The sequence below is a fragment of the Pelobates fuscus genome, chromosome 3 (assembly GCF_036172605.1).
Source record: "Pelobates fuscus isolate aPelFus1 chromosome 3, aPelFus1.pri, whole genome shotgun sequence".
NCBI classification, from domain to species: Eukaryota; Metazoa; Chordata; class Amphibia; order Anura; family Pelobatidae; genus Pelobates; species Pelobates fuscus.
This window is the reverse complement of record NC_086319.1, coordinates 357,749,105-357,767,361: the sequence shown is the minus strand read 5'-3', so window position 1 is coordinate 357,767,361 and position 18,257 is coordinate 357,749,105. Positions and strand designations below refer to the sequence as shown.

The 18,257-nt window shown below is 37.9% G+C and overlaps 1 protein-coding gene across 3 annotated transcripts in view; it reads right to left on the bottom strand.

Moving 5' to 3' along the window:
* The window catches only part of ADGRL1 (adhesion G protein-coupled receptor L1), a 283,392-nt gene extending 269,344 nt beyond the window's left edge, over window positions 1–14,048 (bottom strand). For all 3 annotated transcript variants that reach the window (XM_063449237.1, XM_063449241.1, XM_063449242.1), the window contains exon 1: window positions 12,288–14,048. The gene's annotated coding sequence lies outside the window, so the exon portion shown is untranslated. The remainder of the gene's footprint in view (window positions 1–12,287) is intronic.
* Between the last annotated feature and the right edge of the window lie 4,209 nt (window positions 14,049–18,257).

Sequence of the window (18,257 nt, the reverse complement as noted above, 5' to 3'; positions counted from 1 at the left end):
TCTACAGCATAAAAAGGTGTTTGGCAGGTTGAACTTGATGGACGTGTTTCAAACTAGATCACTAAGTAAGCAAGTACCTATGTAATAACTGTAGAGGATGCCCTGCATTCATGAAAAGGGGTGAAGAAGCTGGGGAACACTCCAGCAGACAGAATTGCTTGAAATGTACATTACATTAACCCCTTAAGGACACATGACGTGTGTGACATGTCATGATTCCCTTTTATTCCAGAAGTTTGGTCCTTAAGGGGTTAAACAATAGTGATTGTGTGACAATTGGCAGGTGGGCAGAAGAATATTCATTTCAAAGAGCACAGGAATGTTTCACTATACTGTGATTGTGTCTTTTTCTGATGAAACCAAATTGACCAAACCTAGTCCCAGCTATAATTGTTTTTTCCCTAAGTTTCCGTCACTCCGTTTGCATCGTCCATGTTCCAGCATATCTGCTCAAGATTTGTTCTATTTTTGGTTGTGAACATCAACTGATGATTTAGGGAAACTCAAAAGACAGTGGCTTTAGTTTTGTGCTTTTCATAAATCTGTTTTTGAAGTTAAAAAATACTAAAGTAGCTGGTTATACTCAAATGCCTCTGCAATGCCATTATTCAATTATGCAAACATGCCTTGCAGCCTAGCCACTATTTAAACTGTACTGGTTATGGTGCTTAGAGTGTACCATAAAAGTGTAGTAAGATCTCCAAGTCAAGTTCAGGAGTCCTTCTCTCTGTCCACTCATCTAGCAAGTAGACACATCAGAATTTTGAACTTTAAAATAAGAACTAACAGTGGTCCCATGTGGTTCAGTATTGCCTAAACGATGGACAACTGAGTGCTCATTCTCTAGGCCCTAACTGTATCTCTTTCCTCATCACATTTCATTTATTTTTTTAATGCATCTTGTTAATATTCTGTAAAATAAGCAACCAGGGTTAAATGTGCTCAGTAATATCCGTTATACCAGCACCCAAAATAAAGCATATGGCCATCTACTTTAAGAGTGATCTCTGGAGACCATACATCAAAACACAGGCCTTTGGATGAGCCAGTCAGTGCAAAGTTGGCCTAAGAGAGCACGGACCAATTTATTCAGGTGGCCTATCCACCAACAGGTACAACAAGGTCAAACCACATTAAAACGGCACTGTCATCGTCAAGGGACTTTGCAGTATTCGGTGACATCGATGCTGGGAGTCCGGTGGCTGGGGGAACAGGTAAAGGTGAGTTCTACTTACCTGAACCTGTCCCTAGTGGGTGTGGCCATCTTCTTCCAGCTGGTTCTTGTCAGATACTGGTGTTTCAGCTCCAGGAGCTGATATCACTGCTTATACATGAGAGTTCAGCATAAAGGTCTATGGAAGATCCCATGAGACTGTGGGATCCTCCATAGACAGTGCCAGCTTCCTGCAGCCATCACTGGTGATGGCTGGGGGAATTAACACTTCTACATGGTGGTAGCTCTGCCCAGTGTCTTCAAGTGTCAGGCAGAGAAAATATACAAAAAAGACCCCACTTTTTCTCACTATATTTCTTGACTGGGTTGGAATTTCAGTGAAATTCAAACAGAGTCAAAAGGAGTATTTCATAAAGATTCTACCTTTATGGAATCCTCATTTTTCAGGGGTTGGGTGACAGTGCTGCTTTATGATAATACGCAGCCTTAGTAAAATGGTGGCATAAGATCTGAATCTACTGGGCATATTTGAGACTAACACCCATGGAACAGCTAAAAAATTATAAGTCATCTTGAAAAGTTGCTATGAGAATATTATTACCCCAGGGTAGGGTCAAACTTGAAAACTGTTGTCCATTATCCAACATCTTTAGGCTAAATGCTGGTTTGATCATGGTTCACACACCTCCTTGATTCTGTATGTGAAACGTGTATGTCTCATTCAACCACTGTACAGCTCTATGGAATATACAGGTCTTTTATAAATAATAATAACAAAACCTCCCATTATTCTGAAGCAGTATCTCAACCAGTTTGTTCATTGTCCACGCACACAGCACTCAATAGGTTAAACCGTTATGAAATACATACTGCTGAATGTGTCACAGCCAGGTTGGCGCTTCTGTTATTAGCTACGTGTCTCAGATAACTATGGTCATTCTAAGACTTAATGCCTGCCACCTCTAAGGCTGGGTAGTTGCATAGATGTGCATTTCTGCTTGGCTGGCATGATGTTCGTTTGACTGGCAGCAGATACTCCTAACCCTGGCATCTTTAACGATGGACCAACTTATTGCCCTACAGGACAGACATGTCTAGCGCTGAACACAAAACTGGAAACTGGCACCTCCAGGGCATATGGACACAGTGAGAGATAACTGCACTCTGATTCCCCCTGTAACAAGTACCGTCGTTATGTGTGATAATTAATGGGGGAGTGTGAGCTCTGGCAGGGAAATTACTGGGTAACAGCACAGTGCTAATTAGTCTGATTCGTTAATAAGCGCGTGGCACCGGCCCTTTAAAAACAAGGGAGGGAGGGAGGGTCGGGTCTCAGGACTTCAGTTGAGTAATCTGTTTCACAGACGCAAAATGCGACTTAAATACGCACTGCTATATACATACACACTTATAGAGACACAGTGGTATGCATTCATTGATACATAGTTATATTGCTGTGTGTGCACACACTGTTACACAAAATGTCACAGACTGCCCACCCACACTTCTAAACCCACACTGTTATACAGACATACACGCAGATTTTGTTACATAGACAACTACCGTACATACACGATTTAGGGCATAACTGGAGAGCAAAACAGGTAGACCATAGCTGTCGTGTTAGGAGTTGTTTTTTTTTTTTTTTTAAGATGAAGAGTATTGAGGGAGTACAGTCTGGAAACAGTCTGGGAGAGAGATATTCAGAGATGAACATTTGGTATAGAAGCAAGCTGACTCCATAAAACTTATATTTTATGTACTAATTACAATGAAAGTTGGTGAGTTTGAGAGAAATTGTAATGTCGTATGGTGATGGATGTGGAACCTGTAATAGGTAATGTGAGATAAGAGAGAAGGTGAGTTAGCAATTTGAATCAACTTACTTCAGACGTACACTTAGAGACTAATTCACAAGTCCTCTAAATAAATACTTTTCATTTACTTGTCTGCTCTCTGGCTTAGCCTGCTATACAGCATGAGTACCTATATGGGCTTTTAAAATTTGGATTTAGGAGATTTAAATTCTAGTATAACAATCAGGATATAGTACACTACTGTACACTATTGTAAAACGAGATACAAAGTTGGCGCACTCCAACACATACACACACACAGACTGCTGCACACACTAATTACTATATAATCAAAAGTGTTTCATTTAAGGGGGTTTCTCCAAACACCATGACCATTTCCATAATTTGAAGTGGTTATGGTGCATGAAGTCTGTCTGTGCAGCGTTTCGCAGTGAAATGCTGCACGTACTGAGTTTAACCCCTTTGCTGCCTAAGGGGTTACTCAACTTCTGGCAGCATCATGTGGCATCATCTGCTAGCCCGGAACTAGAGTTCTAGGCTGGCTAATGTCAGTTATGTCCAAATCTTAATATACACAGGCTTATTCAGTGGCTGAGAGCAGTCACTTGACACTCTCAGCCAATGAATGATGATTTCAGAAAAGTGGATAAGAAACATATTAACAAATGATCTCATTGCACTGCAAATAAACATTTTAATTATTTTTTTTTCATAGCATTTATTGTTAAAAGGGGAATAGTTAAGTCCCAATGAACAACCTTAATGAAATAATAGATTGAATTTTAGACAAAATAATTGAAATTACATCTATGAAATGCTATACTCAATAAATTAGTTAATGCCCTGCCTTCTTGTCTGGACTACACGATTGTATTCATTTTGGAATAGACAAAGATGACAATACTATATACAAAAGCAATGACTAGAGAGAAGAAATGCATTCTATACAGTGAATCATACTGAATTTAAAAAAGCTAATTTAGAAATTTAGATGAAAATAACCAAGCTATTGTGTCTTTTACTTAGAAGAATTATTTATAAATTAACTATTTTGGTGATTTTTTTTGTACTTGATTTACTATGATTCACAGTTTACTGAATGAACCAATACATTGCTGTGAATTATTGGTAACTGACCTGGGAATTTACAAACATATGTTGCATAACCAAACTGGAAACATTCTCCTAGCCAACAATTTTGGCCTAAGTGTGCAATTGATGAATTCAGAGCCAACCGTGTTTAGTAAACAACTCTACTATAGTGATATGCATTGATACAAACAGTGAGTGTATTAATACTCTATATTAGACACATGCAGGCTTTATTTCCCTAGTTGTTGTAAGATTTTAAATCGCATCCCACTACGCTCAGCAAGAGGCTTGGACTAACGTAGGCACCCCAGATGTTTTGGATTTGCATATTATCTAATGATTGTTTTCAAACATCTGGCCTCTGCTTTGCTTTGGTTACCCATCACTATTTTTGTTATTAATGCCACGGGTGGCGATCGTTAAAACCAGGCATATTGATACAAACAGAGACAACTCACCTTAGCACCTATATATCGATCTAGCAAAATAGCATTTATTGCATTGTCAAATATAGTTCTTCGTCACTTATTGTAAACTACATGGCCCATGATGGCCAACTAGGCACATATACACACACACACACAAAGGAAGAAAAAAAAATCTGACACATTGTAATTTATTCACTGAATTGTACTGAACTGAATCTCAAATTGCGAAATTCAGGCTAAATTAACCAACCATTTAAAATCAGCCCTCTTTTTGCTTACATTGTTACAATTTGGTTTCTAATTCACTACAATTAATTGTTTAGAGCATAATCCCCATCTGTGTTGTCCTCGGTAACAAAGACCAATGACACGCATACAATAGTCGGCCAGCATACACAGAGTAATACATACAATTATCTACGCAGCTATTGGTATCAAAATGTTGGCTAAGCCCTTATGGTCTGCCAGGTTTGATCGTTTGCAAATCCTTATGTTAAAACTTGCCTCTTTCATCTTCGGTTTTCCCAGTTTCCCACTTTGTTATATCAACTGATCAGGTTTTATTTTTCCTGAGCCCCTTAGAAATTACTTTTCACCATGAATAAAAGCAATTTAGCTGTTGAGGACTACATTTCCTATGATGCATTGTCAGCCAAGAAAACCTTGTGTGTTGCACTCCATCCAGCTATGGCTCAAAATCATGGGAGTTAAAGTCCAAACCAGGTAGTGGTACATAACCCGACTACATATCATCAAATCGACCTCCTTAAAACTGAACATGAAGTGCCTTAACAAGCACATCACAACAGAAATCTCTGGCATTTAACCAAATACACGCACAATTGTTGCAAAAATGAATACAATCAAATTTAATTTGTAATGCCAAAACCACAAGATATGATGGTTGGTCAAAAGTCTTATGACATTTAGATATCTGCTTCTGTTGGTAGATTTTATTGCAGATAAAACGGGTTGGTTTTGCATGATTAGAATAAATTGTGTTTTGTAGCATCATTTATAAAAAAAAATAATAATAAAAAAAAGTGTACTGTTGTTTTTCATAGGACAGGACGAACTTTCCAAACAAAATTGTGATACAATATTACATTGTACTGTATGAACTACAGGTAGTGCACATTGCAACAGAGAAATACTGCTCTAGACTATTTTAAAACAATAAAGCTATTTAAATGTTATTTTTTTTTAGATACAGAATTTCCTGTAAAAAGATGAAATGTTTTCTTCTGGTGAATAAAACTGCATTCGACTGATTGGCATTACTTTATGATGAGAGAAACTGCATGCAAATGAGAATTACCACTGGCTGAGATTGGCTTCTGATGAGTGATTGCTGTCAAGACTCCCATTTGATAAGTAAAATGGTGATTAAATTATACTTTCCAATAGTGCCCAATACGGTCTTACAATAAGTTGAATTTGCTTCTAAGAAATATAGGCTATATTATGGTTTCAAATTCTACAACTATTTCATGATTCAAACAGCTTCTCCCTAAGTCACAGACATGCTTCCGAACGAGTGGGTTGGCTAACCAATCAATGCGAGTCTGCTACAACAGTAAGGCTGAATTTCAAGAATGAGTATGGTGCAATGAGGCATATAATTAGGGGGTAGCCTATTGGTTAATTGCTTAGTATTGGGGTGTTAGTTTATATATATCAATATATATATATATATGATCTTCCATTTCGTGACAGATCATTCTAATTAAGCATTTAAATCTGTTGTTGTCACACCCTCCCTCCCTTTTTTCATGGGTATGTTTTGTTCTCCAGTTTGGTCACAATGCCAGGGGGCTGGATAGGCCAATTTGGGAGTAGAAGGGACTGGTAGTTGGAATAGTTAAGTTTAACTAAGATTAAGGACATGTTCAAAGTTGTTTTTGGTAGCTTGAAGCTGGTTGGTGGCTCCAAACCTGGAGACATAGAGGTGTCTTGGTATACATCTACAGGTTGGTTCCTTAAAATGGTGGCACCCTTGGTGGTGTCTAGTGTTAAGTCATAGTTAAGGTTGTATTGTTACATTATTGTTATTTATCTGGGTCATTGTCATTGGTTTTCAAGGTAAAAGGGAAGATGGTTTTCGTTCAAGGTTTAACAATGACTTTTTGTTTCATTACTGCTAATTATATATTTAAATAATGCTGTGGACAATATTTTTCCGTGTATTTATGGGTATGTTGGGGGAAGGGGTTTTGTTTTATTCTATGCCTAAAAGACCAACCATGCACATGTCATGTTTGTGATGATATGTAAGTATGCTATAGTGGCGGGGCAGGCAACTTTCAGCACTCCAGATGTTGTAGACTACATCTCCCATGATGCTTTGCCAGCATTACGGCTGTAAGAGTATTATGAGAGATGAAGTCTACAATATCTGCAGTGACGAAGGCTGCCAACCCTGCTACAGTGAGTGAAACTTTCTTCCACTGTATGAGTGGGCTACAGTTAGACTGAGTTAGACTGGTTTCCCATGGATGTGAGAATACTACAGTGAATGATATTAAAACCCAATAAATATAAAAGTGCTGTTGTGAGTGAGAAAGATGTACATGTGTTGCAATGAGTGATATTAGCTTGCAAGTGTGCTATGGTTTGCGATGCATGTGTGTACCTACTACTGAGACTGTCTTCAGAAGCATGTGAGTGAGCTTCAGTCAATGGCTTCCATGGGATGAGCACGCAGCAATGAGTGAGACTGGCTTCCAATTCCTAGAGAAACTGTGCCATTTGATCAACACTTACAATAATGTACAAGAAATTTCAATTCCGATTTGTTCCACTATCTACCATTAAGTAATCTTTCTGGCACTCACTCACAGCAATCAAAGCTACAGATGCATGTCAACATGGAGGTATGATGCTGAAGAATTTAACTACATTTAGACTATTTACACTTATTAACAAATGGCAACAAACACTCAAAAATGAATAAACAAATCAAAACAAAACATATGTAACTTAAATAAGTACTTCAAGACAGGGCATCAGCCACTTTGTACCTGGAAATGTACCCCGATACCCATTTATGAAGCTTACACAAAAGGCGTGCCTGAAAGAACTATACATATGCATTTTGCTTGCTCACAAAAATATGTTGGGAGCAAGCAATAATGTAGATTGTTGAAGTTTCCATGGCAATAAAGCAGTACCTTAATGATTTAAAAGAAGGTGATTGCTATCAGTAAAAGGCGTGTAAATCAGTGTTACATGGAAAAATTGTTATTTGTTGCAGAATATGACCCTGGTATGAAATCTACATGTAATTATTATAACATTATTGTACGTTGGGGAGAACGTACCAACAAAAGATTAGCTGCGCACAGTGGGATGTAAAAAAAAGCAAAACATAATTTTCTTTGTACTGTGTGCATATTTATTCCTGTAGTGTAAAGTTCTCCTCTTCTAAGGTCATTTAGCACATTAAATATAAATAATTATTTTTATCCAAATGCTGTGTCTCGGAATATGCACCCCTTCGTGTAATGCATTTATATAACTACAGCTATTTTTTTCAAAATCAGGTCAGGCTTCATTTGGGGCCTTGTGTTAGTTTTGCACGTTCTTTACTGAGCACAGGAGGGCAATTCAAAACTGCCCTTTTCTGTGTCATAAAAAAAGCAGATTTTAGGATTTTCACCAATTTCATGTTGTTAAAAATTAAAGGAAAATAAAAAAAACGATTTTAAAAGAATCATTAGGCAGGAATGTAATAAGTTGTTATTGTCAAAATCATTTTGCTGTAATGTTTTGTTTATTTTGTGAATAATGCATCTTTAAATATGCTCTTACTTTGTCAATGTCATCCGGCTAATTTTCCGTGGGAATGTCACCAGTTTTTATTTTGGATGGAATATAAACTATTCTATGGTCAATTAATTAAATAACTTTTTGATTTCTAACTTTTCATACATTTAGTTGAATTTGGTGATGTGTTTTTAAATTTTTTTTTTTATCCCAATAAACAACAATACAATAATGTTTGGGAATTGTTACAATGATATATTTTATGTTATTTTCTTTATTTTGTTTAGACTGTTTCCAGTGGGCTACATCACCAGTTATTTAGACTGCGGACGAAGACGAAGATAAACAGATATCTTTATAAGAAATAGCCAACCTCTGCCATTCCAGATTTTGTGTTGGACTGTATCTTGCGTGTTACAATATGGAAGATACTGGGATCAATAAAAACTGAATGCATCTGATCAATGGAGGTTCTATCCAAATAACATAGACCTTTTTTTAACCATCATGTAATCATCAATCACTTTAGATATTTTGAAATATACCTCCCATGATGCCTTGCCAGCATTATGGCTGTAAGAGTATTATGGTTTATGTAGTCCACAGCATGTGGAAAGCTAAAGCTTGCCTATCCCCAACGTAGAGTTTCTTGCAGTGAGTGAAACTACCAAAAACAAAAATAACTTTATAGGTATGACAAATGAGGAAGTCTGTGTTGTTTATATTATGGGAGATTATGTAAATAAGACTTTAGTAATAGCCATTAACATAATTATCCACCTATAGATTGAACTAAACTATAAGACTATACTCAGAAAATTGACTCCTTACTGTTGAGCGGAGTAACTACCTTTGGTCAACCTTGAGTGGAATTAACTTTGATCTGTAACAGACTGTTTCATGTCACCCAACTGAGTGACACCTGATAATGACCTCAGATGGTTGACTTCCAATTACTGTTGCTCAATAAGCAACATAGTATTTAACACGCCAAACTTCTAATGATGATAAAATTCATAAGTACGCGTTGAATTTACAATGACTAAGACTGATGTTACCAGTTTAAACTCTTATGGTTTTTAGCTACCAGTCTCTGGTGAGTGAGCAAGAACTACACTTTATGTCTCAGCATTTGAAATTATCTCACAAGGAGTAATACCACACTGCTATGACTGGTCTTGGAATTTACTCCACATCATTGTATCTGACTGATCTTTTAGTTAGTGATGCCACATTTTACTGACTGGTTACTGTAGCAAGTACCTCCCATGACTATGACATGACTATGTGTTGGGATTATGTTGTAGCTTGAGTTCTACATGGTAGCTCCCCACTGATTGAATTGCCTTTCACTGTTTGAGATGATCTTGCATTAAGTTCTATCGCTCTTCTGTAAATTAGTTTGGCTTCCAGGGTATGAGTAAGTGATATCACTGTGCAGTGACTGAGCTAGACTTTCCCGGTAAGACATTTTGCTTTAGAATGAGTTGAAGTGAGTGAATTTAATTTTTTAATGACTGATACCTTGCCTTCAAGCATCACTTTGCCTTTAAGCTTATCTGTGAATTACATTGACTTGCTACTAGTGCCACAGTCTGGCAGTGAGTAGCACTTGCCATTTCTTCCAATGAGTACACTGGTATCACCATCTGTTCACAGACGACAAACTGATTTCTAATGTTTTTAAATGAGAGTTAATGTGAAAGGCTTCCTGATAAGTGAGTATGTGAGTATGACCTCTGGTAAGTGGGACTTATTCCCAATAAGTGACACTGCTTTCTAACAGTCAATACATTAAACTGAATACAAATATGTTAAACAAATAACCCTTTTTTTCCCCCAAATTGAGAATACTGTCTACTAAGCAGTAAATATCGTTGGCAGTGAGTGAGATTATTTTTGCGTATTTTAATGAAAGACATAATACTTCTAGATGGGTATGGGATATTAGCCATAGGTGTCACTGATTTTCATAAACCAAGCTATCTCAACATGTGGAGTTTACATGTGACTTTTCCACCACTTTGTGTAATCTGAGAAGAGACCCATAGAAATGGAAAAAGCTGTCGAAAGAGCATGGGTTATTCAAACAGAGGCCATTTTCAGATTTCTTAGCCTTAAGATGGACAATCAAGGTGAGAAAGGTTATTTTAATAAACTAGGCAAAAACATTGAATATATTGTGACATACATTTATTAGAGGTAGGGAGGTTAGAAATATTTTGGGGTTGTTTCTTAAACCAGGGATGTTGGAGAATTGTTTGTATTTTTGGACTGTAATTTGTAATATCCTTGTAAATTATCCACAATTCTCTGCTGAGTGAATAAACTGAATATTGGTTTCATCAACGTTCCATATTACCTTCCATTAAATGATGATGCCTCTATTTGTCCAAGTTAGTACATTTGACGGTAATCTACAATTAGGGTCTCCATTTGACATCTGAAGGCTGGTCAAAAAATTAAAAAAATTGTCGTCCCCCACCATCAGGACTTTTGAGTAATTTTTCTTTTTTTTTTTCATTGTACATCATAGATACAAGCATGTTCATATGATGGAAGTCTAGACAATACCTCATTCGTATTCTTACATCTCTACTGCCCTCATTAAGACACAACTTAATGACATAGGTAAACACTGTTTCAAGTGCTTTCCTCCATTTATTGCTGGACAACCACATTCTACATGCAGACGGTGGGGAAAAGCAAGATCTGGCCTATACTCTGTCGGCCATCAAACATTAACATTATTATGCAGCACATACAGCACAGGGGCACACCACTTGATCAAGATGGAATATTAACATCTGGATTGGACCTTTACTGTTGTCACAATTCAATTTCCTACATCCATACATCCTTCTTCAATGGCCCAATATACTTGTCACAGCCACTTCTTCTGGAAGACTATTCCACACCTGCACTACTCACTCACTGAACCAAGGCTCTCATGTGAGTTCTAAAACCAAATGGGCATCATTTGCTTTTCTATAAAGTATACCATTCTCTCAATTCATAGGATTATCTTTAAATCCAAAGGTAATACAATTTTGTGACAAATATGTATATCTCTTAGTAGACAAGAGGTGTATAAGGTTGAATGAGTAACAATAAATGTATTTCCATAAGAAATAATCAGTCTTCCAGAAAGATAGGCCATGTAGCATGTTAGTCTAGCCATCAACAGATAACGACTGTATCTTATATGTGTGCTATCTATCTATCTATCTATCTATCTATCTGTCTATCTATCTATCTATCTATCTATCTATCTAGCTATCTATCTATCTATCTATCTATCTCAACATTTTATATAACATTCCAAGAGACATTACCAAATCAACATGTTAATATACCTATATAAATACTCATTTATTTTAAAACATGAATGTGAAAGTAAATATTCAATTTAAATAAATCAATTAAAATGATAGATACATAGATAGATAGACAGACAGACAGGGATAGATAGATAGATAGATACATAGATAGATAGATAGATAGATACATAGATTAGATACATATGCATGTCTGCATATGCAGATCATTTTATAAAACTATTTAGTAATCTGTCTATGCACAGAAATATATTGATGAATCTGCACACACACAATGTACGCTTAATGGATTTTATAGCAAAACATAACACATTGAATACATCTAAACAGATAACCATCTGTAGGTGTACATATGCACAATTATATTGGCACACATTACATATGAACCATGTATTCGTACATACCTTGTCTGCACAGACATACACAGATAACCAGAGTGTTTAATGGACACACACATGCATGTACACACACATGCATGTACAGTAATTGTACATGTATATGAGTGCATGTCTGTTATTAATTAATTCATCAGTCTATGCGAACATTATGTGTACATTCAACAATATATATATATACACACACACACACACACACACATTATCCTGCAGGCATTAGCCTCTATGCATACAGTGAACCTGTGTAGGAAACATATAATCATTAACAGATTTCTCACCTTATTGTGTAGATCGTTTTTCGCGAAATGTGTTTTATATTTGAGGGGGCTGAAGGGGGATGGCGTGTCACCGATTCTCCTTTACTAGCCAACTTGAAGCAGACATGATTCAACAGGGGTAGAGCCTCTTGGCCCAGGCCCCACCTCCTGCGCCCGATATCACACAGTTAACCACTGTCCAAATATCACAGTTGGCCTTTTTGGAGCCGGATGGTCGCCCACCACTCCAAGATGCTTTGCAGGAGCCTCCTTTTTGGGATGTAATTTTATCTGGATGCCAGTCACTTGTTTCAGCTGCTCTATCGCATTATACAAGTCCATTCGATAGCCTCTTCATGTTGATGCCTTTTAGCATATTAGCCAAATTCTGATTGGCAAACCGCTTCCAAATGTTTTTCTGTTATGCTAGGCCAACCACAGGTATATTGCCTCTCTCCTAGGGTCTCATTAGTAAATTAGCCACTCTGGGATTTGTGCCAGTCATTGGATGGTGAACACTCCTTTATGTTGCTAGCCATGCTTCTATTTTGCTGGCCTCCTCGTAGATGTTTTTTATTTAATTTCTTTTTTTTTTTTAGCAGCACTGAGATACTAAGATTTTCAAGCTCTTCTAGATATCGCCTGATCACAGGATAGCAAATAATACGCTAAACTGTCACATGTGCAGAATTTTTCCTAGTCAGTTTATGGAAGACACTATCCACATTTGAATCTTGCTGACCCCTCTAGAACTTGGTATCCATCTCTTTATTCAAGTGTTTTCTGGTATTTTTGCCATTTAAAGATCTATAGCAGGCAGGTTCAGTTTCTCTCTCACAGCTGCAGCGATACTAGATCTTGGCTAATCCTTGCCACAGGCTTGTAGCCCTCTTTTTCCTGAATTGTGCAGGTAATTGGTCGCTTCGAGTATTTAGGTAGTTTTCTATCCCTGGATGGCCCAGTCACTCTCCAAGGTGCTAACCCAATGTCTCTTTAATTTTTTTTGCTGCACCTGTTTGGTAGCCCCCCCTCTCTTATCAATGGCCACTGTTTTCCCAATGAGTTAGATGCATCCCTGACATCTCTCATGCTAAACATGCCTGGGATGCTGTGACGTGCACAAGGCAGGCATGGAAGCATCACTAGCCGGTCACTAATGAATGAGCCAATTTTTTTTTTCAGCTTTGACAGCTAAGGTCTCTCTGCACCTTGATGTGTTTTGCTTCTGCTGGTGTTTGCCTGCCTCTGTCTACACCTCCACTATGTCCATTCTCCCACTCTTTCCCCCGTCAGACTGTCTGTAATCTCTCCCTGCTCTTTCTCTGTGTATCCTTAGCTGTCCGTCACTCTCTATGCATGAATATCATTGTATTACCCTGTCTGTTGTCTTTTGGTCTTTCCTGTTTCTCTTTTCTATTCTGATCCCTCTAAATCTCTATTTTTCTTCTCACCTTCCACCTTTTCCTTGAGCTCACACTATCTGTTTTTCTGCTTTACTCCTCTCCTGTCTGTCTCCTGCATTCCTTCTCTCTATACCTCCTCTTCCATCTCTGTTTCTATTCCTTTTCTCTCCTGATCTCCCGGATTTCACCTCTCTCCCTTGCCCTCCTTCTCTCTCTCTTGTATTCTTCTGCCAGGATGCCTGTTTTCCTCTCTTTCTTCTTCCCAGGATCTGATGCTCTTCAGCTGATCCTCTTCTTCCAGATTATTTTTTTATCCCACGTAAAGAAATAACAAAGAAATAAATGAGAGATTCTGTGGCTGTTTCGCTCTCCCTCTCTCTGCCCCTCCTCCGTCTCTCCATCCCTCCCTCCCTTTCTCTCTCTCTCTCTTCTCACCCTCCCTTCTTCCCTCCCCCTTACTTTCTTTAACCCTCTCCCTGTTCTCTTTACCTCTCTATCACTCTTTCTGTTCCCCTCACTCTTCTAGTTCTTATCTCTCTTTCCCTTTACGTGTACTTTGCATGTTCTCTCTGAGTCATCTCCTGCTCTCCCCTCCATTCCTTTTTCTACCTCATTCCATCTCTCAACATCCTCCCCATCTACCTCTCCCTTTTCCCCCTTTCTCACTCCATCTTTCGCTCTATCTCCACCCCTTTCTCCTTTTTTTTACCCACTCCCTCCTCTCTCTCACTCCATCTTTGTCTCTCATTTCACCTACATCTCTCCTCCTCTCTCTATATAAATATTTCTCTGTCTCACTCCATCTTTCTCCCCCTCCCCTTTTCTCTCTATCTCTCATTATCTCTCAGATTAAATCCATTTGCTCTGTCTCTTCCATTCAATCAGTCCTCTCTGTCTCTCCCTAACCCCTCCTTGGACTCTCTCTCTCACAGTCCATCTCTATGGAGAGAGGTCTCTCACACACACTACACATTTGCCGTCGGTACTCACCTGGGGCAGTGGTATAGCCACCTCAGGCCTCTCCATCATGTACAAGAAAAGCACTGGTGCATATAGACAGAACAGATACATATATAGAAGGGTTAATACATGGATTTATATACATTATATATATATATATATATATATATATATATATATATATATATTATATTTCCATTATTAGCCCTCTATGACTGTGTAAAGCAGCTGGAGCAAATTATCAGGACATGGGTATGTAGGATTTTTAGGGAACAGATTGTAATGAAGGCAAAAAATTATATTGATCATTAAGGGGTTAATAAACCAAGGGGTTAATAGATGCATACATACATAATTCATTGTGACACAATGCTCTGTATCAGTGGGTATATAAAAAAATAACTTAAAAAAATTAATTGTATTTCCTTGTATTTATAAAATGATTAAGTATTTTAGTAGCTCACAGTACTTTTTCTATGGTACTAACAATATTTTACAGGGAATATATCTATTGGGAGTCCTGCCTATATCAAGCATTTGTGACCAGCTGAATTAAGCACCCACATACAATCTGTGTGCATCTGATGAGGTCATATATAAGCAAGATATTAATCTCCATCTTACAGAATCTGGGGATCTGTGTATGTTTACTGTCTATATTGGTATTTTTATAGAATACTGCATACGTGCGCGTGTTTGTACATTTCATATTCACACACACACGCATTGTGTGCCATGTATATATATATATATATGTGTGTGTGCACACATGACATGTTGGTACCCTTGTGGGCTTTCACACAGGCGCCCTTTTTTGTTTTTCCTGAGCTGTGCCCTATTTCGGCGATGCCATGCTCTGTGGCTTCCTAGTTATATGCCCAAGAGGCGCCAAGCTCTTTATCCTGCTACATTCCTAGAGGTTGCAGGCTCAGCATGGTGACAGATGGCAGAGGGTGATGTGAGCAAGATGAAAGCTATCCAGAGTGACTCCCACAGTAGAGGGATATTGTGACTCAATGTCACCTCAGTAGAACTGATCACTGCAGACAGGAATTATGTGCCATCACACTGGTCTCCCCTACATCAGGGTGTCATGTGTAGCAGCTGATCTTTATGTTATTTGCCTTTATAGAACGATAACGGCACACAAGGCACCTCCCGTTTAAATATGTATTTATATGCACAGCGTTCATCTATGTGCATGCATTTGCATTGTACGCTTGTGGACGGATGCTGCTCTGTATGCATGTATGTAAGCATTGCTTGTGTGTGTGTGTACCTGCTTGCTTCTTTTGGTATGATTCGCAATCTCTGCCGTGTGTTGGTGTATCTGTTTGTGCCTTGGTGTGTCATAAGGTTAAAGCTTAAAATATTAAACCATCCATCAGATGTCAACAAATTAAAGACAGGGAGGAAAGCTATAGCCATCGGCCAGTATTACAAAGCAATATGTACACCAACGCACTGGGATAGGATCGCAGTGATACACAAATGCATTTAGTAAATGAACAGGCTGCACGCATTCACATACGCTGGACACATACATTGTACACACTGTGCGTGCATATGTTCGTACAGACAGTCAACAGACCGTCATACGTACCACATATAACTCATATTAACTCATTCACATGCACAGCATGCATATTTATAGGGTTATTTATGATGTGGGGAATTTGGAGAATTAACAAGGGAATTCCAATTTTAGGCAAAAATAAATGAGCTGGAAAATAGCTAAAAGATGTTTCCAGTTTGACTATTTTTGCCCAGTATTGCAAGGACATGTGCAGTCCTGGATGATCTAAATAGTCATGAAAACTCGAGTAGAAGATTGAAATAGTGTGAAATGTAATTTCCAACAATCTTTGGGAGCTGTTGTTTGGCAGAGAATAATGGGAGTTACAATCCTTAGCATTTTTGATGTATGATAATTCATTAACAGAAACCCATGGCACCATAACAACTTCACTGGAAAGAAGTTGTTATGGTGCCAGAAGGTCCTCTAGGGGTTAAATCCTTCACAAATGGTTTAACCCCAAATTCTTGAATCCAGTACCATTTAGGTCTGCCCCTGCCCTTCTGTTGCTCTCTATTGGACTAATACACGGGTGCCATTGATTAGCTTAGTGCATAAGCTGATAGTCTTCATTCCAATGAAGTTGTTAGGTGCCCAGAGTATTCCTTTAATATAATGGTAACAATTGAGATGTTGTGGACTATAAACCCCATCACTCTGAGATAGCTGAAGCTGAACAGTGATAGTTACAGTCCAGAGCTTTAATGCAGTTATTCATGCAGGCTGCATTTCATTCTCACACAAAAAAATAGTGTAATGCCAAGATGGACATTGAGGTTAATGTTCAGAATGCCCTAATGAGAGTGTCTGCTCATGTTTTCAGCCAATGACTTTCATCCAATTAGGAACAAAATTGATAAATCGATATGGAGGAGGAAACACTTTTTTTTGTTGTAGCTAAGTAATATACCATCAATGTTATCAATACCAATGTTATGTAATACTTTAAACCTAATGCTATAAATACCTTAAGGGGACACTCCAGACCCATAAATCACTTTAGATTGCATCTTTCTTACATTTTACAAAAAGTGCCGATTTAAATAGAAATTGGCACTTTTATAAATTAACCTTGTTGTGGCTGCCAAGTAATCATCGGGTCCTGTTACTTACTGGTTCGGCAAAGTGTATCTATACTCAAGAGGCGGCAATTGCCCAGAGCATCTGCCTTGCAAGGTTTTTTCATTGAGTTGCATTGGGAGGTATGTGATTGGACAGCCACATAAAGTGTGGGTGGGGTTAGATGGGGAGGGCTTGCAAAGGCTGCAGACAAAAGATCTGCAGTTTTTACAAGCTATTTTTAAATATAACCCCAATGAAACAATGCATAATTAAATGCAGCAAGTTTTCTTTCTACGGTATATCTACTAAACAGTGATTTTATTTTTATTTTATTTGGGAAATTCTAATGCTAGTTAGCCATTCAGCTAAAATCCTAGAGTGGTACAAAAATAGTGCTCTTATGAAAGGCTCAGTAATGATGGTGTGCTTACCTGAATGCAATGCTGCACAGCTTTTAAAATAGATATCTATACGTTCATACACACTGCATACACAATATAGTCACACATTCACACACTACATGTGCAATGCATTCACAGATTCATACACGTTGCATTCCAAATTATTCACACATACATGGAAAAGTCACATGCATTCCAAACGACACAGAGTTATTCACTAAAATTAATTAAAAATTTAGGGTCAAAATAACCCAAAACGGAAAAATATTCGAAGCCAGCTATGTTTTCGGTTTGGCTACGCTGGCTTTAAATTTGAAATCCATTTTGAATTTACTTAATTCTCACTTAGATAGACCTAGATAAACCTAGATGTATTCACAGATTTATACACATTATACTCTGATTCATACACTTTGAATTCACAGTTTTAATCACATTGCATACACAATAGGTTTTATCCACTAAACCAGTGGAGTAGTTCCCAACTTTTTAGGTTCAATGCGCACTTAATATGTTTCAAAGGCGCCCCAAGTCAAAACAGAGTTCTAGGTTATATACAGCGCTGCGGCATATACTGGTGCTATGGTAT